Source organism: Dermacentor variabilis, chromosome 2 (genome assembly GCF_050947875.1).
Source record: "Dermacentor variabilis isolate Ectoservices chromosome 2, ASM5094787v1, whole genome shotgun sequence".
Classification (NCBI taxonomy): Eukaryota; Metazoa; Arthropoda; class Arachnida; order Ixodida; family Ixodidae; genus Dermacentor; species Dermacentor variabilis.
The window spans coordinates 133,237,709-133,252,885 of NC_134569.1; the positions used below are offsets into that span (position 1 = coordinate 133,237,709).

A 15,177-nucleotide genomic window follows, 5' to 3' on the forward strand; every position below is an offset into this window, starting at 1 on the left:
TCTAGTGCGAAACTTGCACGGTTTATTCAATGGTTGGTGAAAGTTAAGAAGAAGAGAATGAAGTGAAAAAGTACATTGCGGGGCCCTTTAAATAGGCCCACTAAAGTCGTAGGCGGGATCTTGCTCACGTCAACGTCACGTGATGTGCACTGAGTTCCATGGTGCTTGGCGGCGGCACCCGCTCAGCCGACGACCTTTCACGAGCGCGCCTGCTTAGGTGGCAACCAGCAGGTCCGGGATCGTAGGTGTTTATCTTTTCTTCTAGGCGACGTTGGTTCGCGAAAGGTCTCCTGTAGAGCTTGACACTTCGTGGAAAGAGCGTACGGTTGTGTATAAGCGGCTGATACATTGTCCCAGTTGACGTCTTCACAAGCGTGCCCCGCTGGCGGCAGCCCGCGGTCCTGTTTGGTTCGCGGAAAAAGTTTTTACGCACACACACAAAGGGGCCTGTGAACACTGCGATGCGTCCGCCATACCGGCATCCACTCGAGACAACCATAGCGAATTAGGAATTCATTCTTCGTTTCGCTTAGGCATGCACACACGTCAAGAGGCCTGTAAGCACTGCGGGGCCCTGCCAGACCGGTCATCCACTCGAGACAACCATAGCAAATTAGGAATTCATCCTTCGTTTTGATGAGGCATGGTGGTAGAGCATCCTTTTTGCCAGGGGTTTTACACGCCAACCGTAACAAAGGTGCATCGTTGGGTTTAAGTGAGCTTACTTGCACGATGGAATCTTGTTTCTTTTTCTGCCCGTGGTGAAATTTTCTTCTTTTTTCATTCCTTGCTTTCTATAATGTTTTTCATAATTGCCTGTCGAACAGTATAACATTTATTTCTTCGTTTTAATGTGGAACTCTATGAGAAAAATACAGTGTAATAGACAGGAAGAAAGGAAGGAGCCCAGAAACGGCGCTGACTGACAACCAACTGTTCGTTCTCACGAGCTGAGGAACAAGAGCTGCACGATATCTTCGTACGGTCAATCTCAGAGAACATAGAATACTGTCGTATGAAGCATATGAGCTCTTCTTATGATAGCGATTAGGACACTCCAAGCGCATTTTTGCGGTCATCGGCGGCATCGCCGTGGTGTTCCGTATAAAGTGCAAGCCCGATAACATCGTCGCCGCGCGCCGTATGCTGTGTGGGCGAGTGAAAGCGTGCGAGGGTGAGCCGACGATGGCGGCTCCATCTCGCGCCCGCAACGGGGGAAAGCGGCGAAGAAGCGCGCCGTCTTCCGTCGCGCGCAAGACACGAAGGGAGAGGGGGCGGCGTTCTACTCCGGCTGCAACTGCGTATGTTAAGAGCTGCGCGCGGTTGCGCTGCCGTATTTCAGAGCGATCTGCGTTGGGGGCAGAGTCTAGCTGCGTCAACGGCTCGTAGTTTGCGTGTACTGTGGATTCTCGGCGCTGAGTGCCATGAAGTGACACAGCACGAAAATCAATTTGCTCGCTGCTGGTGCCGCGTTTGCTGACTGCTGCGTTTTGATGCGAGTTTTCGTGGTCATCGAGTGAGGTATGCGCATGTTTGCTTGTGCGCGCGTACATGTTTGTTGATTTTTGTTTGTAAGCGAATGTTTACAAGTTTATACGGCCGATATACAGGGTGTCCCAGCTAACTTTAGCAAGAGTTTAAAAATATCTGAATGCCACGTAGCTGGACAGAACCAAGGTAATGTTTGCCGTCGCTTGGAGATACTCGAAATTATTTCTTTCATTCCGCCTAATTAGATAATTAGCCTTGTTTAGTTAATCAACTTCTCAAATATAAATTTATATGAAAAGCTTGAAAAATAAAATTGTGCAGCGATATCAAAAACTCCCGATACAGCTTTCTATTGCTCAATACGTGCTACGTAAAAGCATTTTTCCGAGCGTGAAACAAGCCCGCAAATGCACGCAACTTTGCCGCGCGACTCACCGCTCGAGGCACATTGCGTGTATTCGCGGGCTTCTTTCACGCTCGGAAAAGCACTCTTATGTAGCACGTATTGAGCAACAGAAAGCTGTATCGGGAGTTTTTCATGTTGCTCCATAATTTTCTCGTTGGCATTTTTTATCTAACTATAATACCTGAGAAGTTGATTAATTATTTAGGACTAATTATGTAATTAGGTAGAATTAAAAAAAACAATATGGTTATCTGCAAGCGAAGGCAAACATTCGCATATTTTTAAACTCTGGCTAAAGTTAGCTGGAACACCCAGTGTAGCTGTCTACTAATTCTATATCGCAGTCGATGCTTGGGCTCCCGAGCGAAACTGCTACTTTTCTTTCTTTTTTAAGTTTGCAGCCAAGCTTTCCTTTCACAATTCAACACTTCTTGAAGCTGCCCTCGCTCCACACCCACATAAGTTCACTACCCTGACGCCATAACTTTAGCACCTTTTAGGATTTCGGTTGGCGACGCCCTTTACCTTCTTCCGGCATTTCAACTAAGGAACAGAAAAAGAAATTTACGGAAATGAAGGAATCCAAAATATGAGCACAGTAAACCGGATTGTCTGAGTATACTGTATTTGCTCTTCAATGACTATATTAATATACAGAAACAAAAAACGAAGTATGGACATCCCGCTGTTTCTTTTTTCTCCTGTGTCTTTCTTACTCAGACCTTCCGCAGCGCACTGTGTCGGACATTAGCAAATATCCTCGAGGGTTACTCGTTCATTTAAGAGCGTTTGTACGGCCCTGCCATTCCATGCACGGGATATTAGGGATCCGTTGCGCGTGCGTGCGTGCAAGAGAATGGGAGAGAAACGGGTGCCGCTTGTTTTGTCACGAGCGTCGACAAACTGCTCGCAGCAGAGCGTTTCTTCCGGTGCGGATGCTATAACCGGGCCAACCGGGAAACTTCTGACGCCTCTTTGCGTGACATCGGTAGCAGTCAAGCAGAGGAGAGGACAACTAAGCAGCGAAACTAAAAGGTGCAGCGACGACAAATCTTGCACTACAGATAAAGAACTGCTCTCAGTCCCGTGTCCCTCGTTAATTTATTTATTTACTTGTTCGCTTCAGCGTGAGAGCGTCACTCTATTTCCGAAAGAGCAAACGTCGCAATGCGACGCCGTTTCCCAGCATACATCGCCGCTACAAAGCAGCATCTCGCTCGCGCTTTCTCTCTCTCTCTCTCTCTCTCTCTCCGGAACATGCACTAACAATGTCCCGCGGCCCGGTCCCGTCTCCACGGAGTGTAAGTCGTCCCCGGGACCTGATCCTCTTCGATCTGAAAAAGCCGTCGCGATGGCGCACCGATTCGCGCGCCGCGCTAACCTCGGGGGCCCATTTGCTTCGCTATGCAAATCTGTACCGCAGCACGCGGGCTCGCTCGCTAGCCGTTTTGTTTGGAGGTCAAAGGGTGCGCGGCGCTTGGCGCGTGTCGGATCACGAGAGCCGACGCCTCGGTCCTCGCTTAGCGTTAATTTTCAATGGCGGGCGACGCACAAGTGTCAGGGTGATGCGGCTCCCACTGTTTCAGCGGCCTCCCCGATGCCTCGGGTGCAACCTCCTCCCTCCCCGTCCCTCCAGCCTCCCGCCCCTCCCCAGTCCTTCCACGAACGCCAGCACAGCCAGCCACATATATCCTCTATTACTGTTTCTTGCTCTCGTACTCTCCGCCAGGACCATGTCTCGCCGTGTGTCGTTTGTGTTCCTGTGTGGTGCTCACCTTCTCTCCTGCCACCGAACATCGGCCGCGGAGAGTGTGAACGGGTGGATGGTGTAACGCACTGCCAATTAAATTTACATGCCTGTCGCAAGAGCGCACAAGAGCAGTATAGTGTGCAGCGGGGTACGTTACTCTGGTTTGGTCGATAGCGAAAAGTCGTGAACGCGCTCTGCCTTTCTCCTCGGCCGTGGCAACAAACTTAAAGGGAAAATTGTGCGTGAAGAGCCCGGCTGACTATAACTTGGTGAGTATGAGTCCTTGGGAGCCCAGTGAAGTAGAATTCTTCGAAGTCAGGGACTCTGAGTCCGCATTTGGGATCGAGTCCGAATAAGTCCCGTTATGTTTTTTTTTACCTTTTTTTTTTTCGACCTACGCTCATGAGTGTGTTCAGCGACTCATGCTCTTCGCCCTATAGGCGCGTGAAAACGTGGATCGGGAAGCTACCAGCGATTGCTCGGTTGTATACAGCTGTAGCCATCGCTTTTCTTCCTACGCCTCGTGCCAATTCACATGGGGGCTCATATTGTTCATTCTTCCCTTTCCGTTTCCCTCCACTCACGTGCTTCTACATTTCCCCTTCCACAGTGTAGGGTAGCCAACTTGGCATATACTCTGGTGAACTTCACTTTAATGCATTTGATCTTATCTCTTTGTAATACACACGCAAACATCGTGGTTCATGGTGCCTCCATTGGCGCGCACAACGAGCGGCTTGTCGATCGTGTTCGCTTTGGTAGGGAAGTCGTTCGCTAGCAGCGGCGGCGCAACGCGACTTAGACTTCAGAGGGAATTAACACTTTGCGTCTAGGCACGTTTCCAAAGAGAGAGAGAGAGAGAGAGAGAGAGAAAGGCAAAGGAAAGACAGGGAGGTTAACCAGAGATTATCTCCGGTTGGCTACCCTGTACTGGGGGAGGGGCAAGGGGATGCAATAGGTGAGAGAGAGAAGGATAAAAAGGAAAAGAAAAACCTAAACACACACATGCACGTACACACGAACTGTTTCTGTGGGCACTCTCACGCAGCCCGCAAAGGCGTTCCTAGTCTTACGCAGTGTCACCGTGCAGTCCTGCGTCCCACAGTGTACAGTCACAATTTATCAGAGAGTCCCGTGTTTTTCAAGTATCGCAGCAGCTCCTTCATAGCAGATCGCGCTGATGTTAGCGTAGGCCAGTTTCCAAGGATCTTGTTTTCTGACATTCGGCGCTTGTCCAGTTTGTCTAGGGTGGCTGAGAGGACCGCTCATTGTGGGTTAAAACGAGAGCACTGGCAAAGAAAATGCTCGATTGTTTCATTGCACCCGCAGAAGGCACAAAGTGGGCTGATGGCCATTCCGATAAGGAAGGAGTAGGCATTTGAAAATGCTACTCCAAACCATAGACGGACTAGAAGGGAGCAGTCACGTCGTGGAAGCTCGGGTGGAATACGGAGCTGTAAATTAGGGTCCAGTGTATGAAGGCGTGCACTTGTGAAATCGGATGAATTCCATTGGGCTAATGTCAGGTCACGCGCAAGTGCGGAAAGTTTTTTCGCTGCGTCGGCTCTCGAAAGAGGAATGGCAATGCAGTTGACGCCGTCATGGGCAGATCGGGCAGCTGCGTCTGCTCGATCATTGCCATGTATGCCACAGTGACTAGGCAACCACTGATATATTATATCGTGTCCTTCGTCAACTAGTCGATGGTGGACTTCTCTGATCTCTGCGACGAGCTGCTCATGTGATCTATGGCGCAGTTCTGAGTGTACACTCTGTAGGGCTGCCTTGGAATTATAGAAGATTGACCATCCGTGGGGTGGTTCCTCCTGAATGACGTGAAGAGCCGCACGCAGGGCTGCCAGTTCAGCAGCTTCCACGTTTCCAAGGTGTATGATAAAGTAGTGCGAAGGACAATTGTGTGACAACGGAGAATGCACTGACCTATATAGCCAACAACCGGCTCCACTGACGTCTGGACGCAACCGCTCCGTTACGTGGTCCTCTATCGATATGCATTGCCACCGAGGCTGCAGCTCCGCTTAATGTACTGTAGCTATCGAAGATTGCTTCAGAGCGACTAGTAGCATTCACAGTTAAGATTACAAGGCGCTACTTCGATGGGCAAAATACCTGCAATACAGGTTGAAGAGGCTGAAGGAGCCGAAAGATTTAATAACACCTTCGCTATCGTCGACAAAGAAGCAGCGCTAACAGCTTCCTAGCCGACAAGACCTGCGTGGATGAGGACGAGAAATTGTGATACATATATATCGAATGTCTTTGTAAGCACGCGAAGTGACAGATTGTGAGCAACTAATCAGTGAAACAGGCCGCGAAGCACCTCGTATTTTTAGTTGAGAAAACATTGAGTATTAAAGGAAGAAAATAATAATCAAGCTGCAAATCTCCGACCGACTTAGTCTTCTTCAGTCCAACAAAATGTTTCTATAACAAAGCACAGAAGTCCAGCAGCATCAGGGTCGACTATTCTTACTTTTCTTCCTTCTTTCCACGTCAGCTACGTATGCTTTTGCTCGCCGCGTGCCCTTTGCAGAAATGTGAATGTACACATTAAAAAGAAAGGAGGAAAAGAAAAGCTTTTGCTGTGGCAGTCTCCGCGTTATCTTGCAGCGGTCCGCCGTTTTTCGTAGCACAAAGGAGAAGCAGGAGAAGCGGGAGGGGGAAGGTTTGAGAGCGGCAGGGAAAGATGGCTCCGTCCGGGACGCCTGCCGCATACACCGGCTGCTGCTAGTGTTTCGGGTAAAGCGGGCCACCCTTATTTGCATTTTAATTAATTAGAATCGCGAAAGATTAACCGGCCGTTCCGACTCTCCGCAACACTGATTTCGAGTGGCCGCTTCCCCCCCTCCCTCCCACCTCCACGCCCACATTCATTTCTCGCGTGCCGCTCGCTCTCAACGTTCACGGTGCGGGCGCCACCAGTATGCGCGTCGTCGCGACGCGCCCCCTTTGTCTCGCGAACGTTTGCGCCGCTCCGGGAACTACCGACCGAAGGGTGTATGTACCCTTCCTGCTGGCTGCGCGGCCGGGAAAACGCGTTGAAGAGCGAGCTCTTTTGTAACTCGCCGCGGCTGCCACGCGTGCGCCTTCGCCCCGTGAATGGCGCGGCAGGAACCACACCACACCAGGGGCCCGTATGTCGGCAAACCCTCTCGCCCTTCCCGCGCACAATCCACCACTAGCTCGAAACTCCCCTCCCCGAGGCACACACTGGGGCAGTGCAGTCTACGCACTCGCCACGTGCCTGTCCTCGCGTAAGAGTGGGCGCGCGCGCCGCTCTCTCGCGCCGAGCTCGATATATTAGCGCTTTTGTGTCGCAGCAGCAGCCGGTATCACGAGACGCACGCGCACTGAAAGAGCTGCCTCCCTGTTTGGTTACGTTGTACTTCGCTACGTGCGCCGACCGGAGGGCCGTTTTGACGGGAGGAAGCGTTGGTCGTCGTCGTACTCGTCGAGCTGGCTTTTGTTCCACACGGTCCCCTCGAGTTTCGTCGCCCCAGCGGATGTGTGACTTGTCTATATCGGCGACCTTAAAAAGAAAAAAAAGAAAACAATGGCTGAGGTTTAACTCTTGTACACCTGTTTATCACGATCGAAAGGTCTGTTTGACTTACTTTTGCAAAGACTATGCACACAGCGTTTCATTAAAGTTGGGCCACAGTCTTTCACACACGTTACACACGCTGCCGAACGGGTTGTCCGCTCAGTCACGGTGAAACCGGGCCGTCGCAGTTGAGCTTGCCGCCAGTCGAAGGGTGTGGTTCGTCAAACGTTCTTTGTCGGTGCCGTTGCTTGTATCCAGGGCTTCGACTCCTTCTCCTTCTTATTGTTCGTGCTGGTGAACAACGTTGGTGGTTGCAGTAGCTGCGATCTTGGCACGCTTCCGCGCTTGGCAAGCTTCTCTATGACGTGCTAGTCGGGCCTCCCTTTGCTCTGGTGTTTCAGCGGGCCAACTGTGCCTTTGAGATTTCGCAGCCTGCGATCTAGCTATATCTACTGGATAACTGAATTCAGCCTGTGAAGAATGAAGTGCACGCACAGACGGCACAACCAGCGTGCCATCCATGGCTAGACTGAGCGACCAAGCACCGACGAAGCAGCCGTTAAAGGCGCGTTTATAGTCCGACGTTATCGGCGCGCTGGTGGGAGTCGCTAGTCGCCGGGCGCCTCGTAGCGCGTTGGCCGCGTGCGGTTACCCTGGCTGCGCCAGTGCGTCGAACCATCGGTCGAACTATAGATGCCATAGACGCAGCTGTTCTCGCCGACGTGGCGTAACGTGTGATGATGATGATAGTGATCTAAAGAAAGGAAAGACGCTTGATTCTGCAACACGTGTGAGAGCATGGCGAAGCGTGTGCGCGATCACGCTACGCCAGACTAAGTACTTTACCCTTCGCCTAGCCACGTGGTAGCACAGTGCCGAGGCTCCGAGGGAGAAAATCCCCTCAATGTTTTACGAGCGAGCGCAGCAGCCTCTTCGCAGCGGGTCATGTGTATTGATGTCACAACTGCCGCACGCGCTCCGGCGGCTCAAGGTCATTGTGACGCGATGAATGACCTTGCGAGATAGGGCGTAGGTAAGCTTTCGTCTGGCGCGAACTCGGAGGCAGCGCGCCGTTTTACAGCGAAGCTGTATCGAGCTAGGATCCGGGGTTTCGTGGCGTCTGTGTACAGAAACTATCATCATGTGGGCCGATCCTGATGATAGTGCAGAAAGGATCCAAGCTCAATGGCACGTACCCCTGTCTGTTCGGGAACCTTTAAGGCGCCCTTGAACTACACTTGTCACACCTGGGACCCAAACGGTCATCATCAGCAATGGCTCAAGCGTCGCCGTCTCCTTCCCCAGATGGCTCGCTAGCGCCCCTCGGTGTAACCATGCGAACGCGCTCGTGCCACTACTCACGCGTTCGTCGTCGTCGTCTTCTTCCACAGCTGTCTCCATTGTCGCTCATGATTCCTGCGTAGATATTCACTTCTGTCATCGTAATGAGGAGGCCGCGTTTATGTGGGTATGAGCCAATCATTTTCTTACGTGAGGGACACATTTTATAATAGAGGTGGTACGCGAATGTGTGTGCGTACCTATTTCGTCACGGTGACAACATATCAGGACAATAAATATGTTCGTACCTTTGTTCAAAATTATGTGTCATCGACCTTCACAGAGTGGAATGACTCATTAACTTTTTTCTTCGCCCTCACTTCAGTCCGGTGAAACGGCGAAAATATTTTGGGTGTGCATAATTGTCTATACCGACCGACCGACCGATTAAGAGATTCGCTTTGATTGGTCGAGTGATCTATGGACTGCATGACCCAATAGAAAACATGGTAGCGAATCAAGGTGTAAGTTCGTGTACAAACACGCTTATTGACTGCTTACACAATTACCCCCTTATATCCTGAGGTGACCCAGAACTTGCACTTTAGCAAAGAGAGTAATTGCAGGATAAACTAACATTGCTACATGGAATGCGACTTAGTTTTACGGAATGCCAAATATTGCTCGGGCATATAATTAAATTCTGGGTTTTCACGTGCTATAACAACGACCTGATTATGGTCAATTCACGCCGTAGTAAGTGACTCCGGGTTAATTCCGACCATCTCTAACTATTTAACGTGCACCCAATGAACGGTACAAGGGCGTTCTTGCATTTCGACCCCAGCGAAATGCTACTGCCGCAGTCGGAATTTGATCCCGCAGCCTCGTTCTTAGCAACGCAACGCCAAAACCACTAAGCAACCACGGTGCTCAGAAATAAGAAAATTGCGGTTTGTTGAGGTTAAAAGCCATTATTTATGTGCCGAATTATATTACTGAAGCGTTTGCGACAATCTCAGAGTTATTGAGCCAGCGGAAAGAAAATTCACATTCACTCACATGTAAAAATCGCATCAGCATTCAGTGTACCTATTAGCGTGTCGTGGTCTCGGAAAGTGAGGCTAGAGCTGGATGTTGGTTAAGGTCCACGCTGATTGGTTAGCATAATAAAATAAAGAAAAAAAGAAGGTTGGATAGCACTATTTTTGTGAGCTTCGACGAGTAAATCTAACACCTCTTATGGCGGGTCCGTATCAGGGCTCGTATTCAGAAAAAAGTCTTACGGTAGGTTTGCTCGCAAGAGAAATTTCCAGCCAATCCTAATGTTGAATATCTTACTTGCGAAACACACTAGCCAGTGGCATAAAGGCACTCCTGAAAGAAAACCTTTGTGAATTCAGCGCCAGTATCGTGGGCATAGGATGCGCACTCACGCATGTTATGAACAACAACAACAACAACAACAACAACAACAACAACAACAACAACAACAACAACAACAACAACAACAACAACAACAACAACAACAACAACAAAATTAATCCGTTCTTGTCTGGATTGTACCACTCATGTGAAAATCGTATTTCACGCACCTGGAATAAGAAAATGCAGGCAACTATAAGGAAAACATTCAAAGTGCAGTTCCTTGGCAAATTATAAAATGCTCTCCTCGCGAATTGCGTACAAACCAAGGCGTTGGCGACGGGGCAGCGTGCGATTCTTCGAACATCCAAATTAACAATCGTAACGCTGTGCTGTGGGGGCAAGAATATGACGTCACTGTAATATACAAGTCTGGAAGAAAACACTCTGACGCCGACTGCCTATCACGCGCCCCCATCGATCCCCCGCCGGAAGACGACGAGGATGACGACGCCTTCCTCGGAATAATAAGCGCAGAAGACTTCACTAAACAGCAACGAGCAGACCTGGAGCTATAAGGCCTCGTCGAGTATTTGGAAGGGAACACCGAGGTTGTCCCTAGGGCATTTAAGCGCGGGCTTTCTTCGTTCACGCTACAAAACAACCTGCTTGTGAAGAAGAGCTTCTCACCAGTCCGCGCCAGCTACCTTCTTGTTGTACCGTTAGCGCTGCGTCCAGAAGTACTGCACGCCCTACACGACGATCCAACCGCTGGGCACCTCGGATTCTCCCGGACGCTGTCGAGAATACAGGAAAGGTATTACTGGCCGCGTCAGACCGCCGACGTCGCCCGTTACGTCAAGACATGCCGAGACTGTCAACGACGCAAGACACCACCGACAAGGCCAGCAGGATTACTACAGCCGATCGAACCTCCTCGTCGACCATTCCAGCAGATTGGGATGGATTTGTTGGGGCCGTTTCCGACATCAACATCCGGGAATAAGTGCATCGTCGTGGCGACGGACTATCTCAACCGCTTCGCTGAAACTAAAGCTCTACCAAAAGGCAGCGCAGCCGAAGTGGCGAAATTTTTCGTCGAGAACATCCTGCTGCGACATGGTGCCCCAGAAGTCCTCATCACCGACAGAGGAACGGCTTTTACAGCAGAGCTCACCCAAGCCATTCGGCAATATAGCCAGACAAGCCACAGGAGGACAACTGCCTACCGTCCGCAAACGAACGGTCTCACGGAGCGCCTGAACAAGACCCTCGCCGATATGCTAGCAATGTACGTCGACGTTGAGCACAAGACGTGGGACGCGGTCCTGCCGTTTGTAACCTTCGCTTACAACACGGCGATGCAAGAAACAACGTAGATCACGCCGTTCAAGTTGGCTTACGGCAGGAACCCGACGACGACGCTCGACGCAAAGCTGGCGAACGTCACTGACGAGGAAAATCTTGACGTCGCTACCTATCTCCAGCGCGCCGAAGAAGCCCGACAGCTCGCCCGCCTACGGATCAAGAACCAGCAACGTACCGACAAACGACACAACCTCCGACGACGCTTCGTCGAGTACAAGCCCGGCGACCGTGTTTGGGTATGGACCCCGATACGCCGACGAGGACTGAATGAGAAACTATTAACGCGATAGCGTTAAGGAGCTCGTGTCGCAGAAAAGCCGGTGTCGTCGGCGTCGGTGTCGGGTGTCGGCGTCCGCGGCGTTGGCCGTGAGCGATAAATCATGGCAGGCACTTCATAAATAAAAAGCAACTTCCAAGATGGGCTGGGTGGGAATCGAACCAGGGTCTCCGGAGTGTGAGACGGAGACGCTACCACTCAGCCACGAGTTCGATGCTTGAAATCGGTACAAACGTGCTTTTAGTGAACGCGGTGTTGCCTTAAAAACGTGCCGTAGAATGTTATACTGCGGTGTATATCGGTAATTATGAGCACGTAACTTACAGAAGTCGCATTTACACGAATACCGAAGTACGTTTCCGCTACATTTCTTCTGCGCTTACCGCACACGCAGAGCCATCTTGCGGCAAACACAGAAGACCCCTCCCTCTCAATGTACGGCGCTGCCCCGACAGGTGGCGCGCCATGCGCGCATTGGGGCTGTGCTGTGCGCGGACCGGTGCCAGGCGCGTTGCGGCCCCGACTCCCTCTCCCCTGGCGACGCTTCGCCGTGCTCCCACGCGGGTGGCAGAATCAAGCGCCGTTCCTTTCTTTAGATTACTATCTGTCTATCTCTCTGCCCGTGCCGATCACGACGTTTGGCTGGCGTAGATCGTTTCCCCCTCCGAGACACCGAGTTCTTTGGTTCGTTCCGTTTGCTCAGGCGCACGTTTCGTTGCCGCGCAGAACGCTGCGTTGCTCGACGCTCTCCGTGTGATAGGTGGGCGCAAAGTCCGATGCGGGGCGCCTCGTAAGTGATCCCTGCGCCGTAGCGCTTTGTCTTACACCCCTTGGCGGGTCGATGGGAACGCTGTCGCGTTCCACTCTTGAAGGCGAATCTTAAGCGTCCTCCAATTTTTTCGGACGCTATTTCGGACCCTACAAGGTCATCCGACGAATTGGCGCACTGGACTATGAGGTCTTGCCAGACGGCATTTCGCGTTCACAGCGGCGCCACGCACGATCTGAAGTGGTCCACGTGGTGCGTCTTAAAACGTTTTACGGACGCTGACGAACTTTCCTTATTTTGTTGTTTTCTTTGCTACGAGTGCTTCTGTATTACTTTCGTTTGTGTGCAGCATCGGGTCGGTGCTTTTTAAGAGGGGGGTATTGACACGTGTACTTGTTTGTCTTTATCGGGCGACACGTTTTACCGCCTAACAAATGTTATCGCACAGCGCAGGACGCGCCTGCATGTATCGGAAGTTTCTGGAATGTTATCGATGGTTCTATCCGCTGTCTCTGACCGAACCTTGTGTAATCTGATCGCATGTGTGCGCGACGCGAATAATGTAGAACTTTGTGGAACGCACGCAGGTCCCGGCGATTACTCTGGAACATTCGACGAGTGATGTAAAAAAGCCGACGCGGTTGAACCACTGGTCAGATTTTCGACGATCGCCTACCGTGTTCGGCGCTATCGTTGTGCTATAAGTGTAGCCTGTTTTTGTGGGCACAGGTTCGCCCAATAAAAGTTAGTTTTGTCTTCCACAGTATTGCTACTGTGTTCTTCAACGTCACCACCACGTGACAATAATGAAAGATGATTTTTAAGCATGAAATGCTTTTCGCTCCCGTTGTCAACGAGCTTCAAGTGACCTTGAGCCAAAAGCCAGAGCCGTCATCCGGACATTGAAACGAGAACATCTGGGTCCTCAAACGCGAACATCCGGGCAATTTGCGAGAACAGAACGAGATTTAGGACGAGATTTAGAACGAGATTTAGGAACGAGAATTAGGACCGCATTGCATACTCTAGTTACTCTCGATCAACTCATAAAAAATATTGCTTCTGGGTTCTTCCTAATGTTTGTTCATAATATCACTCAAGCTGCAACTTATAGTACGCTAAAGTTTTATTTGTCATTTGCAATACCGGCGTTTCAAAAGCCAGATACAGGGCACTATACAGTTGATTGTCATATTTTGGCACTGAGACAGAGTTGCCTGGGCTGTTTTCAACGCCCGTGGTCCGTGAAGCCCGCGGCGCATCCGGCACGCCGGCAGCGCTGGTAGCATCCGGCAGCGCCTAAGCCGGTGGCGTCTGCAGCACACCGTGGACGGCTGTTTGAACGAGAGGAGACTTGCGATGATGTTCTGTCAGTGACAGGAAACTATTGTGCCCATACCAGTGCACAGTATTGCGTGGTGCGGTCTGGTGTGGTGGGGTGGGGTGTGCCGTTGCGAACATGCACTACGCCCATTTTAACATTGAGGCTAGTATCATCCCTTATGAAAATGGTTATGCCCTTTATGTTTACTGTATGTTTCCCGCAGTTCACATGAGGAAATGTCCTTTATGTTTCCTCCATGTTGAAATTTGGCCACTGCTTTTATGTTTCCTTCGTGTGTCCTCCCTTTATGTATCCCTTATGTTACCGTACTTTATGTTTCCTCCATGTTGAAATTTGGCCACTGCTTTTACGTTTCCTTCATGTGTCCTCCCTTTATGTATCCCTTATGTTACCGTACTTTATGTTTCCTCCATGTTGAAATTTGGCCACTGCTTTTATGTTTCCTTCGTGTGTCCTACCTTTATGCATCCTTTGTATGGCCGCAGTGATGAAATCCTGTATTTTACGTAGACATGCATAGATGAAGAGTTCCGTGTGCACATTTTATTTTTATAAACATTTCCTGAGTTAGAAAGTTTTGCATTGGTTTTCATTGTAAGGTTACTGTTCCCTACATGATGCAGCGCACGGATTGAAACTCTGCTATGGCACAGAAATTCATGCCAATTTGTTCGAAAATTACAAACTAATTAGACTTCATTGATTATTTCAGTATAACACTTGGAGTGCCATGTGTACGTTCATCACTGCAGTGCTGCTGTTCTAGTTATGTCTTTGTTACTAATATAAAATGTAACGTTTGGATAGAAAGATCAGGTTGGATCAGTGCTCGCACTTTTAAAAGAAAGTTTTGACTATACTTTGCAAAGGTTTGTCTGAAACTACGAACAGTTTATTCGACTATCTGGATGTTACTGCAATTTGCCACGTCTGCTCACAGCAGACCTCTGGAATGTGGTGCTTGGGACCTGAAAAACAAAACAAAAGCCAATCTTTTTCACTCATTCAAAAATATTCATATAAGCAAGAACAGCCTGGCCTGTATGCACACAGCTAAGAAACGTGGAGCAGTCAAAAACAGCTCATAAAAACATCATGGCAACACAGAAGCTTTTAACTAATTGTTGTTTGAAACAGACTGAGCTGCCAGTCCACTCAGCTATTAAACTGCTCACAAATTCTTTTAAACATTTCTGCAGCAGCTGCTAAGTAGTACATGACATTTAGGAGTAGGCAACTGGCCAACAAATCTTTGTGTGCCTGCTTGTACAGATGTCTCGTAGTTATATCTCAAGTGGTTACACTGTTATATGGTAAAATTCAGGCGGGAATAAAACCAGCAGCAAACATCAGACTACCTGGGAAATTATCACCAAAACTCAAATATCTAGTAAATCAAACGAACAATCGATTACGAAGGGTCTAAAACCTAGGCCGCGATTTTGTAGCGATCCCTTTTCCGATGCTACTCCTTTTGCTCATTGATCTGACCGACATTCGGCTATCGTTATTAACTAGAACAGCCAGCCATGGAAGGTGGGTTATAAGAGTGGCAAACAT

General features: G+C 49.8%; 1 protein-coding gene across 1 annotated transcript in view; it reads left to right on the top strand.

The window, feature by feature from the left end:
* Positions 1–15,177, top strand: part of IA-2 (tyrosine phosphatase IA-2) — a 700,681-nt gene that overhangs the window by 254,735 nt on the left and 430,769 nt on the right. The gene's annotated exons all lie outside the window — the stretch shown is intronic.